General features: G+C 42.1%; 1 long non-coding RNA gene across 1 annotated transcript in view; it reads right to left on the reverse strand.

Moving 5' to 3' along the window:
* Window positions 1-905: 905 nt before the first annotated feature.
* Window positions 906-27949, reverse strand: part of LOC112652225 (uncharacterized) — a 122321-nt gene continuing 95277 nt past the window's right edge. The window contains exons 3-4 of the long non-coding RNA XR_003131297.3: window positions 19386-19479; window positions 906-1165 (exon numbers count right to left, since the gene is read on the reverse strand). This is a non-coding gene — a long non-coding RNA (uncharacterized LOC112652225). The remainder of the gene's footprint in view (window positions 1166-19385; window positions 19480-27949) is intronic.

Genomic DNA, 27949 nt, shown 5'->3' on the forward strand with positions numbered 1-27949 from the left:
CTTGGGATTCATAAATAGGTTAATAGGCCTCATTGGAATGGAGCATGCACCAGGTACACACACAGAAAGACACGTACACACACACCCTCGTTCAATTTCATGTATAAACAAACATTACCTTCTACCCTTGGAAATTATTTTTAGCTCTCTCAGCCAAACTGGTTTCACTTGGCAGACGACAGCCCCTATGGGTGGCACCTACTCTCTGTGAAGTGCTTCCTTTTCCCAGAACTGAGACACTGGCACCACATACCTCCTTACCCTTCACAACATCTGTTTCTACTTGTGTGCCAGCTACGGCCACCTGACCTGTGAGAGGAAACAAAACAAAGGTTCATGGTCATTGTCACGAAATGCCATGTTTTGGTCCACCCAGACCCTGGAAACACAGGTTGGAAAACTCAAATGGGATGTTTAGTATTGGTCTACCTTAGGAAGGGGCTATGGAAAAAAATGTTTCCCTTATTTATCTCTTGATATTGAATAGAAAATAACGTAGAACTGGAGTCCAGAGAAATCAATTTATAAAGTGACTAAGTAGCCACTATCATTTCCATGTGGCTGCAGAGGTGCTACAGAGTATTTAGAGAGATGGAAAGCTTTCCATGAAGATGTTTGTAAGATTAGCAAGTCAGAATACATAACATTAGAAAATAAATTGGTAAGGCTAAATACACAGGATGTCAAATTTACACAACAAGCAATTAGTAGCACTGGCATTCATTACAAGGAGCAAAAACCCAGGGCTTGGATGACAGGTAAACCTTCAGTGGTGATAGAAGAAGAAGAAGAAGAAGAAGAAGAAGAAGAAGAAGAAGAAGGAGGAGGAGGAGGAGGAGGAGGAGGAGGAGGAGGAGGAGGAGGAGGAGGAGGAGGAGGGGAGGAGGAGGAGGAGGAGGAGGAGGAGGAGGAGGAGGAGGAGGAGAACAACAACAACTTATTTTGTGACAAATGAAATCACTGCTTGTGATTACCAGAATGTACTAAGAATTTACCAGATGAAAATTACCAGAATGAAATTTACTAAGAATTTACCAGAATGAAAATTAAGTCACATATCTCCTAAGAGCTGATCTTCATGGCATCCAAGACAATCTTTGTCCGTATTTCCTAAATATATTTCTTTTCTGCTTCTCTTCTTTCCCTGTAGTCGGCTTTCAATTACCTGTAGCAGTTAGGGGAAAGAGACCAAAGAGGAGAAATCTAGGGATACGTCATACCCTTTATTTTTGCCTTCAGGCTCTGTTTCCAGCTTTTAAAACTATCACCAGGGCTGGGTAACAAATACCAGAATGTAGTGATTTAAAGATGTACATGTACTAGTCCACAAAGTTCCTATAACAAGGATATTCGTTATAGAATGAGGTGATTTGAAGGCTTAAAAATGGAAATAACCTCAATATCTATCAATAGGGAGGAGTTAAATATATTGCTGAAAAAGCAAACTGCCAAGCAGGTGTGTCTCATATGATCCCATATAGTTAACGCAAAAAAGGACATCTGTACCTCATGAATGCGCCTCATGCACATACCAGGTCCAGGAGGCAGTGTAAGAAATTGTCAACAATGTTGATGTCTGTGAGTTTGGAAGCTGACTTCTATTTTTTATTTTATTATTTTCTGTGCTGGTGGAGATTTTTAACATTACTTTTATACTTTTTAAAAGTATGGATATGTGTAACTTACATTTTTGCTTTTCAGATGCTCTGCTTTCCCAACAAATGACCTGGAATCGTCCACTTAGAGTGAGGCGGAATGTTAACAAAAGGGCCATATAAATAAACCATTAGGCATGAAGAATAGTCATTACACACAGATTTTTTTTTTTAAGTTTAAGAGTATTAGTCATTGGCTCACAGAAGATCAAATTTTCCTCAAGCCATAGATGAATGAATATTTTGACTTCTTGGTGATAATAAATAATTCAAGACCTCAGGAGCATGAATATCAAAGCTGAAACAACACATGGCTCATGGAACTGATCATACACTGAGAAGCTGCAGGCTTCAGAAGAGGGAAACATGTGGAGATGACACTCTGTTGGCTGATGACCTTCTGCAACAGTTGTCGGCCTTGAGCAAGATTGAGGAGGGCGAGGCGTCCAAGTGGCCTTTCTTCTCCTTTGCGTGCTGGAGCCCTGAGCTGAGCAGCTGGAGGGGCACAAACTCTGTGTTTGGGATCCGGAGGCAAGCAGGAGAGGCTCAGCTCGTTCTGCTGATGCACCAGTTCAGGGAGAGTGAGTTGACGCAGCCCTTTGCTTTCCGCTTGGCTTGGATCAAATCAGGAAAAGTGGCTTAGACTCAGTACTTTCTCTGCTCTCCTCAGGGTCCACATGTTTCCTGACCCTTGACCTTTTTTTTTTTCTGTCCAAGGGCAGTCACCTGCACATGAGCTTAGCTGACAATGACATCCTGCCCATCTCTGCGTCCTGGACCATCCTTGCACTTCATCAGTCAGCCCACGTCTTCTGCAGATGACTCGCCCCATGCCCATTTCCTTGTTTAATGGCCACAGCAGCCTTGGGAACGGAAAAGTTGGAGGGAGTCTCTAAAAACGAATGAGCTAATGTACATAGTAAACATAACCTCCAGGAAATTATTATCTTTAAAAGTATGAATATCCTTTTGCCCCAGAATTCCCTCCTTGGAATCTAACTTACAGAAATGCTAGTGCTAGTATAAAAGGTCACATAGACTAGGTGTGTGTTCAGTCTGCAACGTGATATGAATCTTCTGTGGGATCTGGTTAAAACAGCAGATTCAAGTTCAGTAGGCTGGAGCGGGAACCTGAGATTCTGAAGCTCTCTCAAATTCCCAGGTGATGCTAATGCTGCTAATCCATGAACCACACCTGAGTAGCAAGTGTGTTTATTATAGCACTGTCCAGTAAAAAATTAAATTAATAACCAGAAATAATGAGTGAAGACTCACCAGTAGGCTCAATATATGGTAAAATAGTCACATCATTGAGTTTTATACAGGCATTTAAAATATTGAAATGAAGGAACACTGGCTGAAGGAAATTCCACAGGGAACATACAAAAAAAAATAGTACAGTATGATCCGATTCTTGTAAAACAGTGACAAAAAAAATCCATTTCTGTATGAGTATATGTGTAGAATTTTATTATCATAGATAAAATATGAAAGAATATTTTCTAGGGCTTTTTTAGGGTTTTATTTATTATTAGAGAAAGAGAAAGAATGAGGGGAGAGGCAGAAGGAGAAGCAGACTCTCTGCTGAGCAGGGAGCCCAAAGTGGGGCTCCATCCCAGGACCCTGAGATATGACCTGAGCTGAAGGCAGATGCTTAACTGACTGAGTCACCCAGGTGCCCCTTTTTAGGATTTTTTTAAAGATTATATTTATTTATTCATAAGAAACACAGAGAGAGAGAGAGGCATAGACACAGGCAGAGGGAGAAGCAGGCTCCCCAAGGGGAGCATGATGCAGGACTCTATCCCAGGACCCTGGGACCATGCATGACCTGAGCCAAAGGCAGACACTCAACCACTGAGCCACACAGGTGTCCCAGATTTCAGCATTAATTACCTTGTGGAGGGGACAAAGGTGATGTGGGAGAGGAGAAAAAGATAAGCATTTAAAAGGGGGAGAATCCATGTTTGTGATCATGTTTGTAATCAAATTAATGTATATGGGTGAATACACGTACAAAAAAAATTTTTAATTCTAAATGTTTCAGATTTTACAAGTTAAAGAAAACATAAGCACAATAAAAGTAGACCAAAAAAAAAATATATCGAGATTTAGGTTCTTCTCTCCCAAAGTTAGTTTTTTGACTTTGTTAAGTCAGTTCCCTGGAACTCTTAAAGATGCCTTAAATATCGCTAATAATTTCTGTGGTCCCATCTAAGTTCTAAAATTCTATGACCACAGTCGCTTTGGCAAACAGCCTGGCAACTCCTCAAAAGGCTAAGCTTATGACCTAGCAGTTTCACTCCCAGGTATATACCCCAGAGAGATGAAAACATGTTCACACAAAAACTTGCACAGGAATGCTAATAGTAGCATTAGTCATAATAGCCAAAAAGTTGAGAAACACTCCAAATGTCCGACTGATGAACACATAAATAAAAAGTGCCATAACCACTCAATGGAATATCATCAGACGATAAGAAAGAACAAAGAACTGTAAACCTTTAAAACATTATGCTAAGTCAACAAAGCCAGTCACAACAGGCCACACATTGTATGGTTCCATTTAAATGAAATGTTCAGAATAGTCAAAATCTAGAGACACAGCAGGTAGACTAATGGTTAATGTCCTTTTTAGTAGCTGCACAATATTCTATTACATGAATGTGCTATAATTTATTCAGTTATTCCTGGATAGGTACGTGGGTTGTCTGCAGCCCCCTGGTAAATAACTCTACAATGAATCTTATAAGTATCTGGTACTTTTGTTTCTTCAAGCTAAGTCCTTAGATGTGTACTTCTAGGTCAAAATTTATGTCAGATTAAATTTTAATCGGTACAGACATGTTTTAGCAATTCCTAAAAAGTGTTAGCACTTCATCTCCCAACCATAAAGAAAGAGCATCTTTTTCCCCCCAGCTCTGGCCTATATTGGATGGTATCAATATTTTAAACTTTGAACAAGCTAAAGGGGAAAGAGAAGTCATTTCACCATTATCTGCATTTCCTGAGTCCTGGAGAAATTAAAAACATAGACCTACAGCCAGATAATATCTCAGAGTGTGAAGTTAATGTGCGTGTTTTCTGTGTTCTCTTACTGGCTATTTTTCTATCCCCCACTCCCACCCCGACTCTAAGCTGAAATAAAGGCTCAAAGAAACCTCAGGCCTAAAGGCTGAATAGGGAGGTTTTAATGCCTGCTTTTCTTCTCCCCAAGATTAGATAGGACTGTGGCTAGAGCAAAAAAGAAGTGGAAACAAGGAACAGAGAGGATCTATCCTAAGCAGGGGCAGAGAAAGGGATGGAAAGACTAGGACTCCAGATCACAGAGCGGAAAGGAGAGATAGCTTCCACCAGAGAACCAGGAAACAGAGCAGCAGGAAATCACTGCCAGGTAGTTCTCAAGAGTGTACTTTCAACAGCTTACTCCCCGACCACTAACCTCCCTCTGTGCCAGCGGCCTGGACTCTCCAAACAGAGGATAAGGAACTTACACATCTTGAAAGTAATAGGGGTGGAAGGTGGGGTGTTGTCAGAAAGTGGGAGGGAGGAGAAAAACTTTTTTAAAAACCTAGTTTCCTGACCAAAGTGAAACCAAACGGAAACACTGGGAGTTTCCCTAAAAGTCTATTAGCACCCCACGCACGGCCACTGTTAAATATTTGTTGACCACTTGGACTTTATCTCCTGTGAATTGCCAGTTCATATCTATTGCCCATTTTTTTAATTGGACTTTTTTAAAATGTCAGAACTTTTATAAAAGTTCTTTGCAGATTACAGATACACACTCTTCTTGTCAAATGGTTGCAAATATATTGCCCCTTGGTTAATCATTGGACTTTTGATTTTGCTTATGGTATTTTATCGACAAGCCTGAGTTGTTGTTGTTGTTTTTTTGTTTGTTTGTTTAATGGCAGGCCAATGTTTCTTTTCTTTATTTCTTTTGGGATTTCTGTCTTGCTTAAGAAAGTTTCTTTAGGGGCAGCCCCGGTATCTTAGTGGTTTAGCGCCCCCTTAGGCCTGGGGTGTGATCCTGGAGACCTGGGGTCGAGTCCCACATTGGGCTCCCTGCATGCATGGAGCCTGCTTCTCCCTCTGCCTGTGTCTCTGCCTCTCTCTCTCTCTCTCTCTGTCATAAATAAATAAATAAAATCTTTAAAAAAATAAAAAGAAACTTTCTTTAATTTCAAGATTATGTAATTGTTCCTTTGGATTATCTTCTTACAGTGTATTAATGTTACAAAGATGTTATTTTATACATTTAGATTTTTAATCCATCTGAAATTAAATTGTTTTTGTTTTTTTTTTTTTCTTTTTAAGTTGGCTCCACAGACAGCACAGAGTCCAACTCGGGCTTGAACCCCGAGATCAAGACCTGAGCTGAGATCAAGGATCAGAAACACTGACTAAACCACCCAGATACCCCTCAAATTGAGGTGTTTTTCCTTTTTAAAGATTTTATTTATTTATTCATGAGAGACACTGAGAGAGAGGCAGAGACACAGGCTGAGGGAGAAGCAGGCTCCTGTAAGGGAGAAGCAGACCCCTGTAAGGGAGCCTGATGCAGGAATTGATCCCAGGACCCCAGGATCACGACCTGAGCCAAAGGCAGATGCTCAACCACTGAGCCACCCAGGTGCCCTTAAAACTGAGTTTTTATATGGAATAAACCAGGTAGTGATCTAATTTTACCGCCAACATTCAAATCTTGACTCCCCAATATCAACCGTATGATTTTGAATCAGTTTCTAAACCTCCCTGTGTTTCCATTTTTTCTTCTTCAAAGGGGGATAATAAGAGTTTCTAACTCAGGGTGCCTGGGTGGCCCAGTCAGCTAAGTGTCTGCCTTGGGCTCAGGTCATGATCCCAGGGTCCTGGGATCAAGCCCCATGTCAGGCTCCCCATTCAGCAGGGAGCCTCCTCCTCCCTCTCCTTCTCCCTCTGCCCCTCCCCCCACTCATGCTCGCTCGCTCTTTCTCTCAAATAAATAAATAAATAAAATCCTTTAAAAACAGAGTTTCTATCTCAAAAGGTTGTTATGAGGATTGAATTAATACATGAAAAGCAATTAGAGTAATATCTGGAACATTGTAAATGCTCACTAAACACTAGCTGTTAACTGATCCAACTGAAAAGTCCTACCACCATTTATTATTTTAAAAATACCCCTTTTAGCAATTTAAAGATAGCGTATGTATATTTTAATCTGTTCCAGACTCTCTTGTGTTCCGTTGATCGATATATGAATAATATATTGTTTTATTAGTAGCTTTACAGCAAATTTTAAGATCTGATGAGGCAAGTTTCTCTCCCTAATCTTCTTTTTCATGCTTTGTTGATGATTTCCCATAGGATTTATCTGGGGGAATATTTATCCTATATTTATTCTATCCTATTCCTTCATTCAAACAAACTCCACTGTTTCACTGTGTATTGCTCCGTTATGGAAATCTAAAAGCTTACACCTGCAAGAGACACACAGGCCAAACAAGTCACTTAGAGGCAACTCTTTCACCAAATTGTCCTTACTTTGGAGAAGTGTTAGCTTCTCCCAACACTCTGCCCATGGGGCACAACCTAAGGATTCTCGTGTGTTTACTTTAAACTGTGTTTGCCTGTATGCTTTCTAGGATAAAATGGTTTATCTGGATTTGCAAAATCATTTCCTGTCGTTCTAAGATCAAGCACCATCTTGACTGTAAACATGTACTCCTCTGTCTCCACAAGCCACTTAGAGGGCACCAATTCAGGTTTCCCTTCTGATCATGACCAGGAAGAGGCCCAATAAATATTTCAAACATAAAAGGATTGTTATAACAAAGGGGTCTTAAAATCCTCCTGGGTTATCTGAACAGCTTTCCGTTTTATTTTGTTTTCACCTCTATACCCTTGAAACTAGAAGATACTTGGCGGCGGAGGGGAAGGCCAGGGGTGGGGCGATGAAACAAAAGTTTATGCACACATAGGTTGATATCAGAAAAGAAAATGAACAACAATAACAAACAAAGCGAGAATCTCCTAAGTGAAGATATAGATATTAAGGGGGAGAGAAAGCTATGTCAAGAAGACATCTGCCCACAGGCCAGGCTTGGTAATCCTCATTCTGGATGCTTCTCTTGATAGCAAGCAGTTGCTGCCTCAGTGACAACTCCATATATTTGTGTTACAAACACAAACCTACCAGAGCACGTATTATACACACCTTACTGTCACATGGCAAATGGTGCCTGGCTTCCTAGATAAGCTTTATGGAGAGTGAAGAGGAAGGGACGTAGGTGAGAGGCCCAGAAACACACACACACACACACACACACACACACACACCACTTCCCTTAATCCTTTGATGTCACCAAAGTGATCAGTGATGAAAGCAGCGTTATTCTTTCTCCCCTCTCCCCTTCCACAGATTGAAATTAGAGGCGAAATATCATCCAAGGTGGCTCTGTTTAAGGAGATGGCTTTCCATGGGCCTCAAACCAAAACCCAAAGCACGCAATAGTGGATGTGTTGGCTGGGCATAACTGCAAGGCGTTTCTCCAGCTTTATTTCTTCAAAGTCACTCACACTGAGTGTCATTCTGAACTATCTCCAAGAGACTTTATTCTTTTAATCTTATACAGATTAAAGAAGGGAAGTGACAACCCCCTGGAAATTGTTACAGAAGCCTGACAGCCCAAGGTAATTTATAAGAGGCTTAAATTTACAAAAAGTTAAAGTTGACAATGAGATATTTATTAAATTAGGGATAACAGTATCTGGCTCAATAGAAACAAACTACAGTACAACAAAAGCATCTGGACAATTAATCAAGTCAAAAATATATATTATGCAATTACTTTGAGCCTAGTCCTGTGAAAGATGCTGGCTGGAGAGGCGTAAGAATGAGCTGTACAACCTCACCCTGCCGAGGACCATCTTTCTTATTCAAATAATACCTAGGCAATAAGTTTAAGTAATATGGGGCAGTAGGTGATTATTACACTTTTTAAACTGTGCAGTCCATACATGCAATTAGACTTCCAATAAGGGAGAAAATGGTCCTTTGGATTTAATTATAATGAGACGATAATGTAGAACTCAAGCTATGGGCTTTCTTTAATATACAGATTATTATATTATATAATATTAATATACAAATTATTCTAGTTTAAGTTATACTTCTTTTCCTTGAAAGACAACTTTGGGCTTTTTCCTCCTCTAAACTCTAGTATGTAGTTGTTTGGAAAAGGATTTTTCTCTCATTAGAGTTCTCAAGTTTATATACATATTTAATATATTTGACCTTATGCAACTATTTAAAAACGATTCTGACCTGAAATAAAGTAAATAATAAAATTGTATTTTCCTCCCCAAATACAATTAGTCTTAGCTTGAACCATGAAATCCCACAGTAAACCATTTAATAGTATTTCATTACAATTCTAAATAAGAATGAATTAATTTTTTTTAAAGAATGAGTGAGGTATATGAAATAACATGGAAACAAAGCCAATTATTACTCAGAACACAGACATTTTCCATAATAAAAAAATGGAAGTTCAACAAGCAATCACGGAGAACATAAAGAGTTGGGGACGATGGTGTCAATAACTTACCCCCCAAACTCCCCAAAGTCACTGCCAACGTGGTGTAGGAGGCTCACCTTGCTCAGACCAGCTGTCCACACTGTCAGATCATATAGACAGCTACTTACAACAGGAGTCACTCAATAAATACTTACCAAATTGAGCTAAATATCCAACTTTCCACTTGGAGCAGTTGCACCCTCAATGATTAGATGCATCAGACAGCAGGTGGAGGAATTAATTTGAAACTCCTGTAACCATAGCCAATGTTTCTGCACTACTTGATCATTCCTAAAGAACTTCCAACCTACAGAACCTGCCTCCTCTGACCCTAGACAGAAACCTGCGAGGTAGCTCAGGGGTTACTGTCCTACTGTCCTCCGAACATTAAAGAACAAAGTGAATCTCAGGGAGGTTCAAGGGCGGGCCTTCCTCCCCCGAGGTCCCCCCTGCAAGCGACCCCAGCTCTCTGACACCCCCACTGGCTCTGGCTGGGCTGCGAGAGAGGCCACCGGGGTTCACAACCTGTACCTACGTAACTGTCGTAGAGGGAACACTGTCCATTCAGCAAAGGTGCCTACACGCGAGAGGTCTTTGCCTTTCAACAGAACTGCTACCCACCACTCAGAGGACACCCTTCCCCCCCCCCCTTTTCCAGCTGGAAAGCAGGCCCTCCCTTCAGGACCTCTCAGCCTGGTTTCCAGTCTGTCCATCACCTTCTGGTTAATGAAGCCCATGAATGATCAGGCAGCGGCCTTCCTTCCCGGAGGGTGGCCCCGGGGCTTAGAGTCGGGGCGCGGAGGGGGGGCGGGGGGCATCTCCGCGGCGCCAGGTGCGCGCAGGGGGGGGACCCGCGGGGCTGCAGGGGCGGGGACCGAGGAGGCCTCCGCGGACGGTGCCTCTGCGGGCCAGGAGGGCGCCCCTCTCCGCGCCCCACTCCGCGGCCCCGGCCCGGGGGAGGCCCCCACCGCGCTCCGGGCGCTGAGCGTCTACGCGGGCCATCAGCCGCTGAGCGTCTACGCGGGCCATCAGCCGCCTTGGCGTCTTTCAGACACACCCACGAGGGTCAGCGCGAAACCTTTTGGAGACTCGCTCCCACTCCCCCCGCCTTGGGAAGAAGCGGCGAGTGCGCTGCGCCCCGGCCCGACCCCTTGCCCCACCCCCACCCCCACCCCCGCGCCCTGGGCGAGACTCGCTTCTGCATTACTCCCGAGCTCAATACCCATCTTCACCCCTGCACACCAGCACCCCCGTGACTTCTGAGAAAAGAAAAAGACCTCAGGAACCCACCCCCGCCAACCACGTGCAGAGGCGCGCCTGGATGCAGCGGCCTCACCTGCCCCATTTACTCAAGCTTTGCAGCTCCGCCTGGCAATGTGCGTTGCACAGGACAGGCTCGCAGCAAGACTCTTCATTGTTTCCTAAACCTACCTGACCCCCTCTGGTGGGTCAGTTTTGCAAAACCTCCTTTTAAAGAACTTGACATAATTGCACTCTTTTTTTTTTTTCTTTCTTTTTTTTTTCTTTTCTTTTTTTTTTTTTTATCCTCTACATTTTATCCTTTTCGCTGTGGACTTGAAGTGGCCCTTAAAGCGGTAAGTAAACCTTTCCAACTCTTTAAGGTAAAAAAATAGGTGTTATTAACGCTGCAGGTGTTATTAACGTTAGCATAATGCAAACCACAGGTTCCAGGGTGTGTAGACAGCCTTACTCAAGTTCCAAAGTTATGAGAGCTATTAAAACTTTATTTCAATGATAGGGTTATAACCTTTCACTCCCATAGTTCTTAATGTGTGTCGGCATGTGTTCGAAATGTTATAGGGATTCACTCATTTAATCCTCCTCAGAATCTTTTTTTTTTTTTGGAAAAGCAACCTGAGATCCCCATTTCACAGAACAGAAAACTGAGGCCAAAGGCTCCTAGCAAAGGGAGCCGAATGTGACTCTGCCACTTGTACTACTTTTAACCACCTCACAATATTTCCTCTTGGACTTTGTTTCTGGAGAATACAAAACCAATATCTTACGTGGATTTGTCAGCTCTGGTCCTAGAATTGCCAGCATTAATTAAAGCTTTACACTTTTACCCTACCACTCTATGAGAGCTTTAAGAACATCGTCATTTAACCTCATTTTTTCTGCCCCTCCCAAAACCGCTTTCACAAAGATGTGAAACCATCTCCAAGACGAGTTCCTTTGCCAAGGTCGTGACATTAGCGAGTGTCAAGGGCAGGCCATAAAACCTGATCGGCTTGATAACCAGAGTCTGTGCTCTAAACCATGACACTCTGGGTTCTGTTTAAAGTGAACTAAATTAGGTTTAAACCCGACCCGATATCCAGCCACCTGGCACAATCACTTATTATCAAGTCAGAGATTACAAACTGATGACTTCTGGGTTTCCAGCCCCTCTGTGCAGCACTGAAGATCCTGCAGCGCCAGGCTCATGCTGCACATGCTCATGCCCCTTGGATAGGGCTGAATGGCAACAACTTCTCCTTTAATCATGCAGGTGCTCAATGCACACCCCCCCCCAACCCACTCCCCAGTCCACATTGCCCACTCTGCCAGCTGCTTGGCCTGCCTCGGGCATTTGCATTTTTAATCCCAATCCAGAGATGCTCAGGCCAGTGCTGGGTTCTCCTCTAACCACTGCAAACCAGTGCAAAATATGAAATAAATTCTTGTCAATGGAATATGGTTTTCTTACAGTGCAAAGCTAGACATTTAGAGTTGGAAAGTTCCAATCTCAATGCTCTCTTACTATCAGGCCAACCCAGTTTTACAATCCCACAATCAAGGGTCTAAGATATGGCTCCTGGTAATGGATGGATGGTGCTAACTCTGCTCTCTGGAGAATACAACCCCTCTGTTTGCCATTTGTGGTCTCGGCAGTCTCATCTCTCTCTCTCTCTCTCTCTCTCTGTAGACTGCCACCACACATCTACTTAAGCCTTCCAAGCCCCCTCTTTCAGGACCTGGAGGGTAGGGACAATCTGTAATATCAGTGTGATTCCTGTGTTAATGTGGCAAGATGCTCCTCTGAGAAGAGAAACTTGTCTTCCACAGAGCTCCAGCTAAGAATCTGGATGTGAAGAGTAAAGACAAAAGAGGGAGAAGGAACACCTAGTCTTTGTAAAACAGATACAACGGAACACAATAAAATTAGACCGACGGGGGATTTGTACACCACGCTGGCTATCTGAATACCATGTAGTTGTCAGAAACACATTTGGGGCAAGAAAAAGAATACCATGGCTGTTCATCCTAACATATTTTGGAAAGCAGCCAACAGAAATAAAGTCTCATCACTGAGATATTTTTCCTTTTTTTAAGACCATGAAAATTAACAGAATATTCTGACAATTTCTCTAGGCTGTGAATTTGTATATTGATAGAGTCTTCCTTGCTGAGTTTAGAATACTTAGATTACAAACTACTGGAATTTTTTTTTTAAGAGTTCAAATCAGGGGATCCCTGGGTGGCTCAGCGGTTTGGCGCCTGCCTTTGGCCCAAGGCATGATCCTGGAGTCCCAGGATCGAGTCCCACGTCGGGCTCCCTGCATGGAGCCTGCTTCTCCCTCCTCCTGTGTCTCTGCCTCTCTCTCTCTCTCTCTCTCTCTCTCTCTGTCTATCATAAATAAATAAATAAATCTTTAAAAAATAAATAAAAGTTCAAATCAACTTGAACAACAAGAACAAAATCATTTTATTTGTTCATATAACAAACATCCAAGCCGTTCTCGCTTCAAGTATGGCTGGATCCAGATACTCATATGGTGTCATCAGGAATTGGTATCCATCCCTGGCTCTGTTTTCCTTTATGTTGGCTTCCTTCTCTGGAAGACTCCCCTTCTGTGGTGGCAAGATGGCCTGCAGCAGATCTAGCTGTACAGTCTGCCAGTTAAGCAATCTCAACAGAAATTATCTCTCCCCCCAAAATTTGAGCAAGAGTATCAGGATTGTCTATGTTTGATCTGGCATTAGTCAAAGGCTCACCCCCAAAATTAGTTACTGTAGCCACAGGGACGTGGTATTCTCATTGGTTAGAGTTGAGTCCCCACTAGAGCTAGGAGAAAGTGCCACCTCTCTATCCAAGGCATAAGATAAGCACCAGAGAAATGTGATTTTCTGAAAGAAAGAGAGGGAATCTGTGTGCAGAAGGGCACCGGGGGTGGGGGGGGGCGGGGGGGGCAACCACAAGATGGTCACTATAGCATTCTTCACTTGGAGTTTTGGGAGGCTTCAATTAATTCATTTTTCTCCTGGTCCTTTGTCAGTACTGAGTTCCTTAGCTTTTCAGCCTAACCCACAAATAAACCAGAAAAGTAAAAATTATTATTTTCATTGGATCACTGTACCAAATACAATGAAACAGGAGCCAATATATCAACAAAGGAACTCTTTTCATGAGATTTCCTGGCTAGTCTTACAGACCCAATAGTTACCTCCAGGTAATATTAAGCATCAGAACGTTACTCACCCAAACTCCTACATATGAATTCTAAGGCTCCCGCATTGCTGGTGTAGAGCCAAGTCTTAATTATTGAAGGACATAGAATATGGACAACCATGGATAAAACCCAAAGTCTTGTTTTTAGCCAACAGATTCCTCCTCTTTCCCAGATAAACCTTCACCTCAGCTGCAGGCAGCAGCCACACTAACTAATTTGACTTTCACATCTGGTGAAACTGCTCCCACACATACCTACATAGATCATAACTCCTCGACACACTTCACAGAGCCTGATTAATTCATATCAACTCACCCCCAATGCAAAAGAGGAGCGTTTTATCCTTGTGGCGAAAAGATTCAATTAACCAAGACCTCAAAAAGCCAATGGTGAAAATCAAGTACAAAACCTGATATTTTAAACTGAGTTCCTTCCTGCCCTACCCCCATATCCAGGTTAGCCGGCACCCCCAGCCATCGTTCCTACCATCCCTGTCACATACAATTACTTTTTCCTCATCTACCACATACTTATTACTACCTCAGCATCAGCCGGTCACCCACTTTGCCCATCCCCCCTCAACCTCCTAACTGTCCATTCTTGACTGTGGTTTGGGCTGCTGCTACTACAACCTGCTAACATTTATTCTGGCCTACTGTGTGTCAGGCACAGTGTCAAACAATAGGCATGGGTTATTTGGCTCAGTCCTTGCAATAATTCCACAGAATGGGATACTTTGGCTATCCCTATTTTCCAGATGAGGAAATTAGGTTTAACATGATAAAGTAACCTGCCCAGCGTGAACCCATTAGTAAGTAGCAGGCCAGGGAAATGACACAAAAATGGACAGGAGAAAGAAGAAATGTCCAAAATCCACACAGTGCCTATTCATCTGTCCCATGATCAGACTATGTTTATGTTTTTAAGTAAATCTATGATTCTTTTTTTAGAATTTCCAGTAAGCAACTGCTTGATAAATGCAGAGACTGTATTCTTTAATATAAATCATGTTAAGACATTAAGAAGAATTAAAACTATAGAAATCGTTTTTCAGTATCAACATATTCTAGTTAACATTGAGCTCTAAAGAAATATTTGGGGTGTTTTTCTAGGAACTTAAATCCCTCCCTTCACTGGGGAAGAACTGAGACCTTATAACATTGACAGGCTTGGTGGGTTTAGGCTTAAATTCTGGCTCCTAAGAATAAATCCTAAAAACCTTCACATGGCAATTACCACATTAAATGCTAGTGTACAGTGGAATTCACACAAAATGTGGAGCCAAGAGTCCTGGGTTTGGAATTTCAGGTACCGATTAGCTATGGGACTCAGGACAAATCTTTTAATTTCTACAGGTTATGAGAGTGTTCATAATACATACGCACAAGAGTGCCATGATAGTGGATGGGAAACTATGTTTGGCACCTAGCACGTGCTTAAAAAAAAAGAAATTCAAATCACCCATTGAAATTGAAATTTTAAATACACCTATTAAAATTTGAACCAGCGCCCCCCCACTGGGACACACCACCTCTAGGACATAATACCTCTGAAAGAGAAGCAAAAGGACACAAAGATGTATGCACAGAGATGTTCATTAAGCATGGAAATAACAAGAAAGAAATCAGGATGGCCACTAAACTGGTCCACCCATGCCTGGCACAGTGTGAATGCCGGTGACGGATCAGAGGTAAATGGGTGCTAGAGCCCAACTGTGTGAGCTGGAATCTGGGTGCATTAATGTTGCCTGAATCGGGGCAAATTACTTAGCCTCCCCAGGCCTTCCCCTCTTACCTCTGTAGAATGGGAATGACAAAAGTGGTTGCCTCACAGGTTGTTGTGAGGACTAAAGTGAGTTTAATGCTTGTAAAGTGCGTAGAAGAACACAGCACATCATAAACTTTGCTGGATGTCAGCTGTTTTGTAACCATTTTTTAAAAGGAAGAGTTTTAGGTGCTGATGTGGAAAATCTGAATAAAAAGTAGCAAATTAAAAAAAAAGTAGCAAATTGCATCCCATTTTAAGAAAGTAGGTATATATATATATTTATATATTTTAATGTTACATTTATACAAATACATGTATTTATAAATGAATAAATAAGTATTTTACTTGTATAAATAATATATTTATAAATATATATATAATATATTTATATTTATACTTAGGTATTTTATCTTTATATGTATCATATATTTATAGTCTCAAAGTTGTCTATTTTATACATATCATATCACAGTTAAGAAAAGAAATGGCAGGAGCCTTTTTTTTTACAGTGTTAAAAATGAGAGGCATGTAATGAGAGGACTAAAGACACTCTACTTACATAATTTGTCCAAGTGATGGGATTATGTATAATCTTTTTCCTTCTCAACTTTACATTTTTCTTTTTCAAAGAAATAAAAACATTAATGTTACCTGCATCCGATGCTCCACTGGAAAGGGACCTCCTCCCTTCCTAGGAACCCCTGTGAAACAGACACCAAAGCTCCTGGTCCTCTCAAGGATCTGAGGAGCAAAGAAGGGAGACTCCAGGGGGGCTTTGGAACATTTCCCAAAGCCTAGGAGAAATTGCACATTTGCTGGTAGTAAGGCTGCTTAGCATAGGTGAAGCACCCCGAGTCTGTGCCAGCCCGGGAGTGGAGTGACATTAATTCAGTATAACACTGATTATTACTTCAGGCTGAGAAGACATTCCGAGAGGTAGTTTTATTTTTTTTACAAATTATGATTGATTATTTTTACGGAGAGAAAATAACTGGGGGCTTACTAAATGAAAGCAGTCTCTCTTGGCTCTTCCTGCCTGATACTAAGAACTTTCGAAAGGCCTCAAATCAGGTGGCAGTTCTTGCCAATTAACAGCTTGATGGTCTCCGGGCCCAACCTAACCTTGCCACAATCTCTCACTTCTTTTCACCAGATAGAGAGTCATAAATAATACACCAGCTCCAGGGGTGGCTCTGCCCATCACTGGGAGTTACCCCTGGGCCCCCCCTCCCAGCGAGCAGACCCCTGGCCTCATCCTCCCCAGCCGAGCCCAGAGCCCAGCGTGGCTGAACGTTTAGTCATCCTTCAGAGCCACTCTTCCAGGAAAAGGCCATTGTTCCTACATTTCCTGATCGCTTACTTCCTGTCATTTTTTTTTCAAAAGGGAAAGAATAAAGACTGTTCAAAAATCAGAGGGTTCTGCTCAATTTCACAACCGTAGTTTATTATATGATAATGAGTTGCTTGATTTGGGGGCCATCTGAATACACCACAGCTTGCCTAACCCTAATCACCAGTGTCCCTGAAGCCAACGATGGATTCCACATCCACCTCCCCAGGACGAGGGTCTCCTCGTTTTCACTCACAAGTCCCCGTGGCTTGCAACTTATTTTGCTCCAAGACATCAAAGAAAGCCCATAGGAGTCTCCACCTTAGCAGTAGTAGCACATGACATATTTGATGAAGAAGATTCTCGGGTACGGGGAGGCTCAACACGTTCCTTAGCTGGAGAGGTGGCAGGCAGATGGAGACCTGGAAATGCCTCCTGTCTGTTCCTGCTTTCCCCCCAATTTATAGAGGAGTAAATGACGGAATGATGATGATACCTGGGTCAGAAAAACTGAGTCTTGCTGCCCAGAAGGGACTGAGTCACCAGGAGAGGAGATATGAAGAGGTTGGAGCTCAGGAAACTAGAAATCTGGGTTTGAATCTTGGCACACACATGCACACACACACACACACACACACACGTTTTAAGGGCTTGCTTTGTGCTCGGCACTGTGCAAAGAACTTATAAATGCTGTCTCCATTCATTTTGACACCCCCATGACAGTTTCTCTTATTTTCTCCATTCTACATGTTAATAAACTTGTCCAAGTTCGCACAGCTAGTAAAGTAGCAGAGCTACAGCTCACTCATGTTTATCTGACAGTAAAGTTGCACCATGAACCCCTCCATTGACTAACTATGGGATTCCTGTGAGCCATAACCATGCTGAACCTCATTGTCCTCATTTGTAAAATGGGAATAATAAGACCTGTAAGGGGCGCCTGGGTGGCTCAGTCAGTTAAACATATGACCCTTGATTTAGGCTCAGGTCATGATCTCAGGGTGTGAGATCGACCCATGCTCAATGCAGAGACCCTCTCCCTCCTTCCCTCCCTCCCTCCCTCCCTCCTTCCCTCCCTCCCTCTCTCACTCTGTCTCTCACCACTCATTCCCCGCCCACCCTATGCACACATGTACACACCAAATACACGCTCTCAAAAAAGTTTTTTTTGATAAAATTTTTAAAAACCTCTAAACCCTGCCTCCATATTGTGTTCAAAATTAAATGGATTTATGTGTATAAAGTATCCCACACAAAGGTTCATTTCTCTTCCTTTCCTCTGCTTTGTTGTGCTATTAGGTAAAACGCTTATGTTACTGGGTTATTATAAGAATTGAATGCAAAAAAACAAAACAAAACAAACAAAAAAAAGAATTGAATGCGAAACCAATGAACATGCTTTGGAAACCATAGTGGAAACATAAAATTATTATTATTCTCAGATATATTTATATATTATAGATATATAAATATCTATATTTATATCAGATATAGATATAGATTATAGGTATCAGATTATATATTCTCAGATATATTTTAAATAAGGCTCTATGACCATGACATACAAATATGTATATATAGATAACTTAGTTCTGTATAGACCAGCACCCTCCCCTCCCGTAGAGATGTACTGCAAGCTGCAAATGTGAGTCACGTAAGTAACTAAATTTTCTAGTAGCTACAAAGTAGAAAGAAATAGGCAAAATTCATTTAAGAATATCTAAAAGATGATCACTTTGGTATACAATCAATACAAAAATTATTTAGGAGATCTTGACATGCTTTCTTTCAGAAGTCTCTGAAATATGGCATGTATTTTATATTTAGAGCACATCTCAGTTTTGGACTAGCCACTTTTCATGTGTTCAATGCAGCTGTATACACACTGGCATATGTGGCAGGCAGTCACCTTACTGGACATGTGGGTATAGTTACCTCCACAAGAAACTGGTAATAACGGTTGCCTGGTGAGGAAGCTCTCTAGGGATGGAGGTAAAAGGGAGAATTACTTTTCACTCTAGACCTTTTCGTGCTTTCTTAATTTTATGCCTGTGCATGTGTTGACTTTTCAGAATAAAGTAATAATTTTTATAGCATTTCTTTACGGTAACCTCTTATTCACCCTAGATACAAATAGGGACTGATGATTCATGCAGCATGAAGACAATTATCAGCGATGAATGACTCTTTCCTATTCCTCTTACTCTTGTCATTGTTTAGTAATTCAAAGAATCTGTCTCAGAAGTGACTGTAGAGCAATGATTCGCCCTGAGAGAATAGAGACAGGCTAGGGAAATATTCCTAAACTGTGGAAATCAGTCCAATTAGAAATGGGGTTTGGTAACCAATGCAGAGCCAAGTGAGTGGGATATAGCGATCCTACCTGGTTGGGGAATCTTGTCAAACATTCCCACCATAAACTCATGGCAGGTCAACAGAGCAGGAAATTGTAAGGGTCACATGAAGGCAAGGACAGGAAGTCGGGAACAGGAAGGACAGGTGAAGAAAGATGAGGTTTCCATAAACAGGAAACAACCGTATGGCCTCTTTACCTCTTAAATCTTATGTGGAGACCAGCAGAGAACCCCACTCCCAACCAGGAGAGAGGACCTACCTTCTCCCATCTGGCTTAATCCTGGTAGATATTCAACTCAGGTGAGGTCAATTGATCTTCCTCTAATTCCTTCACGGTGGAGCAAGGTGGACTTCTGTGGGGAGAGAAAAGGCAGCGTAGATTGGTTGGTTGATGGGAAGGTATCACAGAATGTTCCAGGGAGAAGACTTCACAAAAATCAGAGAGACAGGGAATGGAGATGAGTAGTAGCCAAGAAAAGTAGTGTGGTGTGTACAAAGATTTAGCCACCAGGACATGTAGCAGAGCATCATCGTTCATGACCTGGAAACACTGAAGACACCCCCAGTCTCTTCATTTGGGGATCATTTGTGATCTAATTCAGAGGAAAAAGCAAATCATAAAACAATAGGACATGATCATCCCACTGCCAGGAGTAATCAGGTGCACGCACATTAACACCCACACACATGACTGGACAGATACTTATTAAAATTAAAAGGGAAGTGGTGGGACTATATAGATGTTGGCCAGTTTTTCTTTTTTGCTCACTTGTATTTTCCAGCTTTTTCGACAGTGAGCCCACATTCATCAGTAGTAACACGGGGGGAGGGTCACAAATTTATCTCAGATATACAGAGAAGAGGTAGTTTCCTTATTGGATCTGTAACTAATTCATTCTTCTTTACAATACCCACTTGTTGGAGGGGAAACATTAACTTTTCGTTCTATCTACTTAACTTGGTTCAATCTAGTGCATTAAATGGTCCCTCTAAATATGCGCTGTCCAGTATGTTAATTAACATTTAAATTTCAATTCCACACTCATTTTAAATAAGGCTTTTGATTTTCCTTTTGATTCTTTCAAATAATTTTCCAAAAGAAAAAAATACAAGACACATCTTTAGTCTCCCTGCCCTTTACTTAGAAATATTTTAGCTCTCTTCCTAGATATCCTTAGAGGTAAAGTAATTAAAAGTTAGTTTTTATCTTGTATGTATTCTGATTTCAGAACATAAATAGATATATAAGAGCATGAAGACTAAGAGAGAATAAGTAAAAAACGTTTTGTTATAGTGCAAAGATTATACATGTTACTGTTTTCTATTTTGAATTCTCTTTCAAAAAAAATAAACTCTCTTTCAAGGTTGTTACTTCTTTGTTTTACAATAAAAAAAAAGTTAAAATCGAAAAAAATTTTGATTCAATTCCTCAAGGTTGCTAGCCACATTTCCGGTGTTTAACAGTTAGCTACATGTGGCTCCTGGCTACCCTACTGGATGCTTACAATGTCTGCCTCATTGCAGAATGTTCTATCAGACAGTGCCATTCCAAATAAAGCACCATCTCATGGAACTGGAGGGTATTATGCTGAGTGAAATAAGTCAATCGGAGAAGGACAAACACTATACGGTCTCATTCACTTGGGAAATATAAAAAATAGTGAAAGGGAATAAAAGGGAAAGGAGAAAAAACGAGTGGGAAATATCAGAAAGGGAGACAGAACATGAGAGACTCCTTACTCTGGGAAGTGAACTAGGGGTGGTGGAACGGGGAGGTGGGCGGGGGATGGGGTGACTGGGTGATGGGCACTGAGGGGGGCACTTGATGGGATGAGCACTGGGTGTTATTCTATATGTTGGTAAATTGAACACCAATAAAAAATAAATTTATAAAAAAAAAAAAAGCATCATCTCAGATTTCTCAGCCATCTGGGCCCTCCCTGGCTGCTGGGTTCTGGGTGAGGTCTGGAGGGGTCCGGATGCATGGAAAAAAGAGTGCAGCTTGGTGGACAGGAGCCCTCTGGCCTACTGTGGCCTTTGTGAGCTCAGGCTGCCTCAACCTTGGGGCCCGTCAGCATTATTGAGGTACCCATACAAACATCCCTCATTCAACTTTCTGACTTCCGGGTTGTTACAGAGGCCCAGTCTTGTCTACTTGTCTACTCACACGGTCCCCCAGTCCACACGCAGGCCTGAGTGAGGCAGAGGAAATCCAGCCAACTTCCTCACGGGACCACTTTCTGTGACCTATTCTGCAGCCTGGGCTCACAGGATTCTCTGAGCTGCCTGTCACTCTGGCCTCAGCACCTCAGCAAACACCAGAAGCCTCTCTCAGCCATGTCTGATTAAGTCTGCAGGCCACCCGTTTTCCAGAATCTGATATATCGAGGGGCTCTCCAGAGAGACTACAACTGTCCCAGGCTGTACCCAAGAAGTTGGGCCAAGGCTCAGCCCTCAGACTCCCCAAAATTTCTCTGCTTTTAACACAAATCCTCCCTGAGGAGCTCCAACCTGGAGGGGCACAGGGCCAGGTGCCTACTTCTCCCCTCTCCTCGTTCACCCTCTCTCTCTTTTGCCCACTTCTCTTCTTCCCATCAAGTCTTGGGGCTGGAAATGGGGGGGGGGATATTCATTTACTATGCAGGGTTATATGGCACAGCAACAAGCCTAGTAATCAAGCTATCTCGTCTCTGGTGGAGAAAGCAAGGTCTTTTCCTCTGTGTGCTTTAAGGGGAAATTAAGGAATTCAGAAAATCCCTCCTCAAAACAATAACTGTCTTCCGCCAGAACGCAATTTTATTTTCAACATTAGGGAGGGCCTATTTCTTGCACCTTTTGTCTTTGCATTCTATATGTAAGATTTCCAACGTCCAAACTGTCCCCTTGTGTTTTCCCACGCCACCCACTCAGGCAGATGGATGCCCTGGTCCCACCAGGGCTAAATTAACCCCAAAAAGTGCATGAACAAGTTCCAAATCATCCTGCCTTTTACAGTGAGGAGGGCAAAAATAATAATATTAATAATTTAAATTTCTTTTGGGTATAATTGTTGGGTTAGACTAATCAGAAACTGTCTTCAGAGAGGAGCTGATGCCCAAGGTCACATTTTTATATGTAATTGAGCAGGTGTCAGATGGATGTTAGACTGACATCCAAAATCCCCACACGACCGGCACTGTGACATTGAGCAAGTTGTTTTACCCCTCTTTGCTTGTTTCCCCACCCATTATTACTCCATTATTATGGAAATAATAATGGTGCTATCATGCACTATCACGAAAATTAAATGAAAGTGTGTGTGTAAAGCACAAAGTCTGCAACACAGCAGCCACTCAAGAAATCTCCCATGATAATGTGATGGCTAAAAATAGTAACAGCATTCAACAGAGAAACCTTAAAGCAGAGAGTAATAGTCATGGCCTCATTCTTGCTTTTCAGCCCAGGATCATGGTTTAAAATGGCTTCAAGCATAACCATTAAATGGTTTTATCTCACAGAATCTCAAAGTGGAGTAGAATCCCAGGGATGTCAAATCCTTACAGATCACAGACTCACACATGAGTATCTCTAACACCAGTGAGATACTTGTTCCCATCCTTGGGTCTCTCCAGAGGAGGGGAACTCTATTTCCAAAGGCAACTGACTTATTTTTTTTTCTTTGAGCTCTGATGGTTCTAATTCTGTTCTTCACCTGATGCGTTACTTCCTGTCATTACAACTTTTTCTTATGTATTATTTTTTTAAATCCATGATATATGTTAAACAACACAGCAGTTTGTAATGTGAAATATTATAAAAGTCTGTAAAGTAAAACATTAAAATCCCCCCACTGTGCTCAACAAAATTCTACTCTCCAGAGAAAACTCCTCTCAGCCGTAGTGTTTTCCATCCTATTTACCAAGACAGCTTCTGTTTATACACAAAGTTATCAATGCAAGCATTTTTATATAAATGGGACCAGACTCTATATACATTTCTGCCACCAGCTTTTTAAAAATGTAGTAGTGTATTGTGGACATAATCCCATATCCTGACATAGGAACTGATATCACTGCCAGGCTGGTCCATGATGAATCTAACATGCTTCTCCTTGGCGGGCCTCTCATGGGCCCTTGTTTGGCCTTCTGCTGCCACTGGAACGAGTCTTGATGGTTTTAAAACATTTCCAATCAGCCATGTACCCTGTGAGAGCTTTCTCTAAGCTAAACATCCCTCATTCCTAATGTTGTTCCTCAGATGACATGGTTCTAGGTTCCTCCAAATGTGCTGGAGCTTCTCTGGGTCCCTAGAACTCAACAGCATGTCCAGGACAGCTGCTTTGACCAGCACCGGGCTCAGGGGCCAGGGCCTTATGTCCTGCTGGAAAGCTTAGGAGGCCACTCATTTGCCAGGCAGCCAGTTGCCCTCATCATTCATAATTCGTGACAATACAATTTATCTTCTAAACCTGAACACTTTTGAGAGTGGAAAGTACACTAACTGGATGGAATACGGAAAAAAACAGAACTGTCCAAGGCAAAATAGAGAGCTTTTCATGTGAAAGTTGAAATTGGTTAGAATTTTAAGGCTTTCCTTTTTTTATACCAGCTGATTGTAAGCCAACCACCAAAGCCACAGTACATTCATTACAGACAAAACTGGTCTCCATTGGGGGTAGATGTGACTGTTGGAAAAAGCAAATCTTTGTCAGACAGAGCAGACATAAGAGGTAAACTATACTAATTTCTTTTACAGATGAAGAATGAAGCCCAGAGGGGCTAAGGGATTTATTAAGTGTATTATTCAGTTAATTAGTAAACACCTTTTTTAAGAAAAAAAAAAGTTTATTGGGGAAATGGAATAAAAATTCTAAAAAGCACCTACGATGTATCAGTCACCATGCTAGGAATTTTTTAAATATATTTTTTTATTCAGTTTAATTGAGCATCTACTACCTGTCAGCACTGTTTTATGTGCTTGGGATGCCTTCTCTGTCCTCAAACAGTTTACCAATCCATTGACTCATGGAACCTAGCAAACCACCAGAGTCCATATTCTTACCCCATTTTAGGGTATGTGGAGATGTAAAGGAGAATGATACAGACAGACAGGCATAGAAGGAAATGGAAGCCCAGAAAAGTGAACCTATATTCCCAAAGTCCCATAATGAGTAAGTGGGAGAGCAAGATTCCGACTCCCCGCCTTCTACCCGGGACTCACAGCACACACAGTCTGCTCTTCCCTAGCACAGAGCCTGGCATCAGGAAGCCCCGGGAAAGCGGGGCATGGAAGTCTCAGGATTGACCTTGATCAGTGCACAGTGTGAGCCACCGCAGAGATGGGAGGAACTTAAGTCAGCGATGCCACTGACCACTTTCCTTGCACAGGACTTGTCTAATGGTAAGGAAAGAAAAAAAAAAATCAGAGCCTTTTTTTTTTTTTTTAATGTCTACTTTAGATTCCGGATGTAATTTTTTTTTATACCATGCTATAGAGAAATGTAGTTAACATACGGAAAGTAACATAACAACAGCCAGCATGTGGGAGGGTGTTGGCAGCTATCTAAGTGCTTTGGTGTGCATCCTCACCCTGAGTTCTTAACAACAGCCTTGGGAGGAGGGAGGAGGCCAGGCATCAGGACCCAGATCCTACCGACACACTGGGGGGGTGGGAGGCGGGGAGCATCTCACCTAAAATACCAGAAGGGGTAGGCAAGGGCCCATAGACCAACCAGACCTTTCATTCTACCCTAATGAGGCGATGATCTCCGTCCGTGTCCTTAGCCAGCATGGCACACTGTCGGTTGTGTCATTTAGTTTACTGCTTCTGCAAGAAAGTGATGCCTTCCCTTCTCACCGGTGGTGCCTTGGAGGTGATTTAAACTACAAGGGCATGTTCCATCCATCGCTCTCAGGCTGGATCCCATCAGAGCAAACAGGCCGCCTGGCTCAGGTTTCCTTTCCTTGGTGTTTTCTTATCTGAGTCCCACCAATGGCTTAGCCTCTGTGGGTGAGTGGGGTCAGGAAGTGGCGTACAGTCTCTGTTTTTATTCTCTGTGTGGAAATTTTCTAATTATAGGTCACACCAAGAGTTTCCATTCTCCCCCATGGCACTTCACTCTGTTTATGTAACTTAATAAGCAAAGACCCTGCACTTTTTTTTTTTTTTAAAGACTTAAACCATGAAGCTTTTAATGAGGAATCAAACTCATTCCCTTATCTTTCTGACTGGTGAATAGCCGGTCGTCTCTTATCTGCTTAGTCTGTAGCTGAAATTACGATCGCCTCTCTGGTCAGGATTTTATAGTCTGATTACGCCTTAAGCTTCCTGTAGAAGCCATCAGGGGAAGTGGGGACATTAACTCTCCACCACCACCACCATCACCAAAAAATAGATTCAAGTACAATCGTTTAAAACTCTGGGCTTCACAGAATAAAGATATGATATATCACAGAAGCAAGAAACAAGAGTTATAGTTCAAGAGGGATAGGTATACCTTAGCATATGATGCAGTAAAGGTGCCCATTTAGAGCACAAAAGGAGTGACTTTTTTTTTTAAGATTTTATTTATTTATTCATGAGAGACACACAGAGAGAGGCAGAGACACAGGCAGAGGGAGAAGCAGGCTCCATGCAGGGAGCCCGATGTGGGATTCGATCCCAGGACCCCAGGATCATGCCCTGAGCCAAAGGCAGACGCTCAACCACTGAGCCACCCAGGGATCCCAAAAGAAGTGAGATTTTAGTCCGTTGCTATGCTTCCAGAAACACAAAGTAAGGGGTAAGATTTAAACAATTTTCTTCTAATCACATAGATATTGCTTCCCCCACGTAACTGCCTGAAAAGACATTAAGTTTATGCCATTTCAGGCTAGGGCCTACTGGAAATGTGTTCAATAATAGTAACTTTGAGGCAAAACTTGCTCAGTAGCAATAAACCAATCCTATAGAACAAAACAAGGCAAAAACACATTTCTGAGCCAGATTTTTTAAAGTCAAAAAACAGCTAAGTAGCAAAGATTCTGTTCTCTCCCTGCCAGCTGCGTGTAAACAGAAATCTCTTTTGCAGAGCCTCTCTGCAACAGAGGCTGAAAAGAAAATATAAAAGACAGGATTTTGGTAAAAGATCCTGACCCTGAAGCCCTATGCTAATATTAATTATTATAAAATTAACTTTTTAATTATCCACCAGGGGCTGCAGAACACATCTAAATGAAGGGAAATTAATTTATGAACCAGGCTGCCAAGTGGGACAAGGAAGGTGCTTGCTGTTCAGGAAGAAACAGCACTGAAGCGAGAATGCAGGGCCCAGAAAGAAAAGTTGTCCGACTGCAGGAAAGCCACCGAGCTTTGGTGAAGCATCAACAGGAGCAGCCTCACCACCAAAACTTTTCTTACTTACGTCCTTAATATGGTGAAGATTAAAGGAGGTACCATTTGGTATGTTTCCAGCACAGAACCTGGCACGAAGTCAATGTCATTGCGATCATTGCTGTTGCTATTATTTGGGAGTTCCCAAGCAGTGTCCATTTAGAAATTTTTGAAATGCAGATAAACAGACATTTTTCAGCTTTTGGGTTTCTAGGTCAATTTTATTTTAGGCCATGTTCCATTTTGATAAGTGGGAAAGTCTTACCCAGCTGTCTCAACTGGAGCTCAGTATAGTCCCTGTGTGGGATGGTCCCTGGGAATCCCTAAGGAATCTGTCTTTTTGTGTAAGCTCACCAGTCAGGAAGAATTTGTTGGTCTTCGCTTTGGTTGATTATATTATGAAAGGAGTCCATATTTTCTACCGCTCAGTATAATACGGAATATTTCATGTATACAGTATTATATTGCCCTACAATATACTACTTAATATAGTATCAGATTGAATGTGTTTTCCCCGAGCATTCGTAAGCCACTTTCTACTCTCCCCAACATCCCTCACCCAGCCTTTCATGAAAACCACTGTTTTAGGACTTAGTTTAGGGGAATAATTCCATCTCCGATGCAGGCTGAAGGGTGGTCTTCTGAAAGAAGTGGTACATGGGAGCTCACTGAGTTCCCATGAACTAAAGCAAGAAAACAGTCAGGAACATAGAGACACTGCAGAGAGAAACTAAAAGAGGAGGAGGGATAGATTGATTAATGTCTGATGATACTGGTGAAAAATAAATGTGATGCCCCTTAGCCCCGCCTCAGAGTGAAAGCGGTGCCCTTCACCAGCAGCGCACGGAAGGAATCCCAATACACGTACTCAAATACAATCACTAGTCCACTGCCAGCCCACATGGTACTTTTAAACAAATCAGAATGGGATACCCCTTCAAGGCACTTTACTTTCATCTGTAATATGCTGACTTTTTTTTTTTAAGAACAAGAAACTTAAGTCCCATATGCATTAAAAGCATCATGTAAATTTGTACAAATCCACGACGTCTAGGATATGAATGATGCTCCATAGAAGGTCCTTTGTTCAGCCTACAACTCAAGCTCAGTGATGCACAGCTCCCTTGGGAACCTCTTGTTTGATGCTCATCACACTGACCCTGAGCAGTTGTGTCTGCTTTATGCATGGCTTCGGCTCAGTTTCTGGAACAGAATATGTTCTCAATAGGTATCAGTTGAATGGTTGAATGATTAAATGAATGAACGAGTGAGTGGCCCTCCTTTAACACAAACATCTACTGCAAAAGTGAAAAATAAAAGGATGGCTAATGTTTACCGAGCACCTTCTGTGCATCAGGCTCTATGCTAATCACACAGTGCATTCTTATGAGAACCCTGTGAGGTAGTTACTATGGCCCTCCATAGCCCCAGAGGCTCAAAGAGGTTAAGTAACTTTCCAAAGTTACTCTGCTG

This window comes from Canis lupus, chromosome 13 (assembly GCF_003254725.2).
Source record: "Canis lupus dingo isolate Sandy chromosome 13, ASM325472v2, whole genome shotgun sequence".
Lineage (NCBI taxonomy): Eukaryota > Metazoa > Chordata > Mammalia > Carnivora > Canidae > Canis > Canis lupus.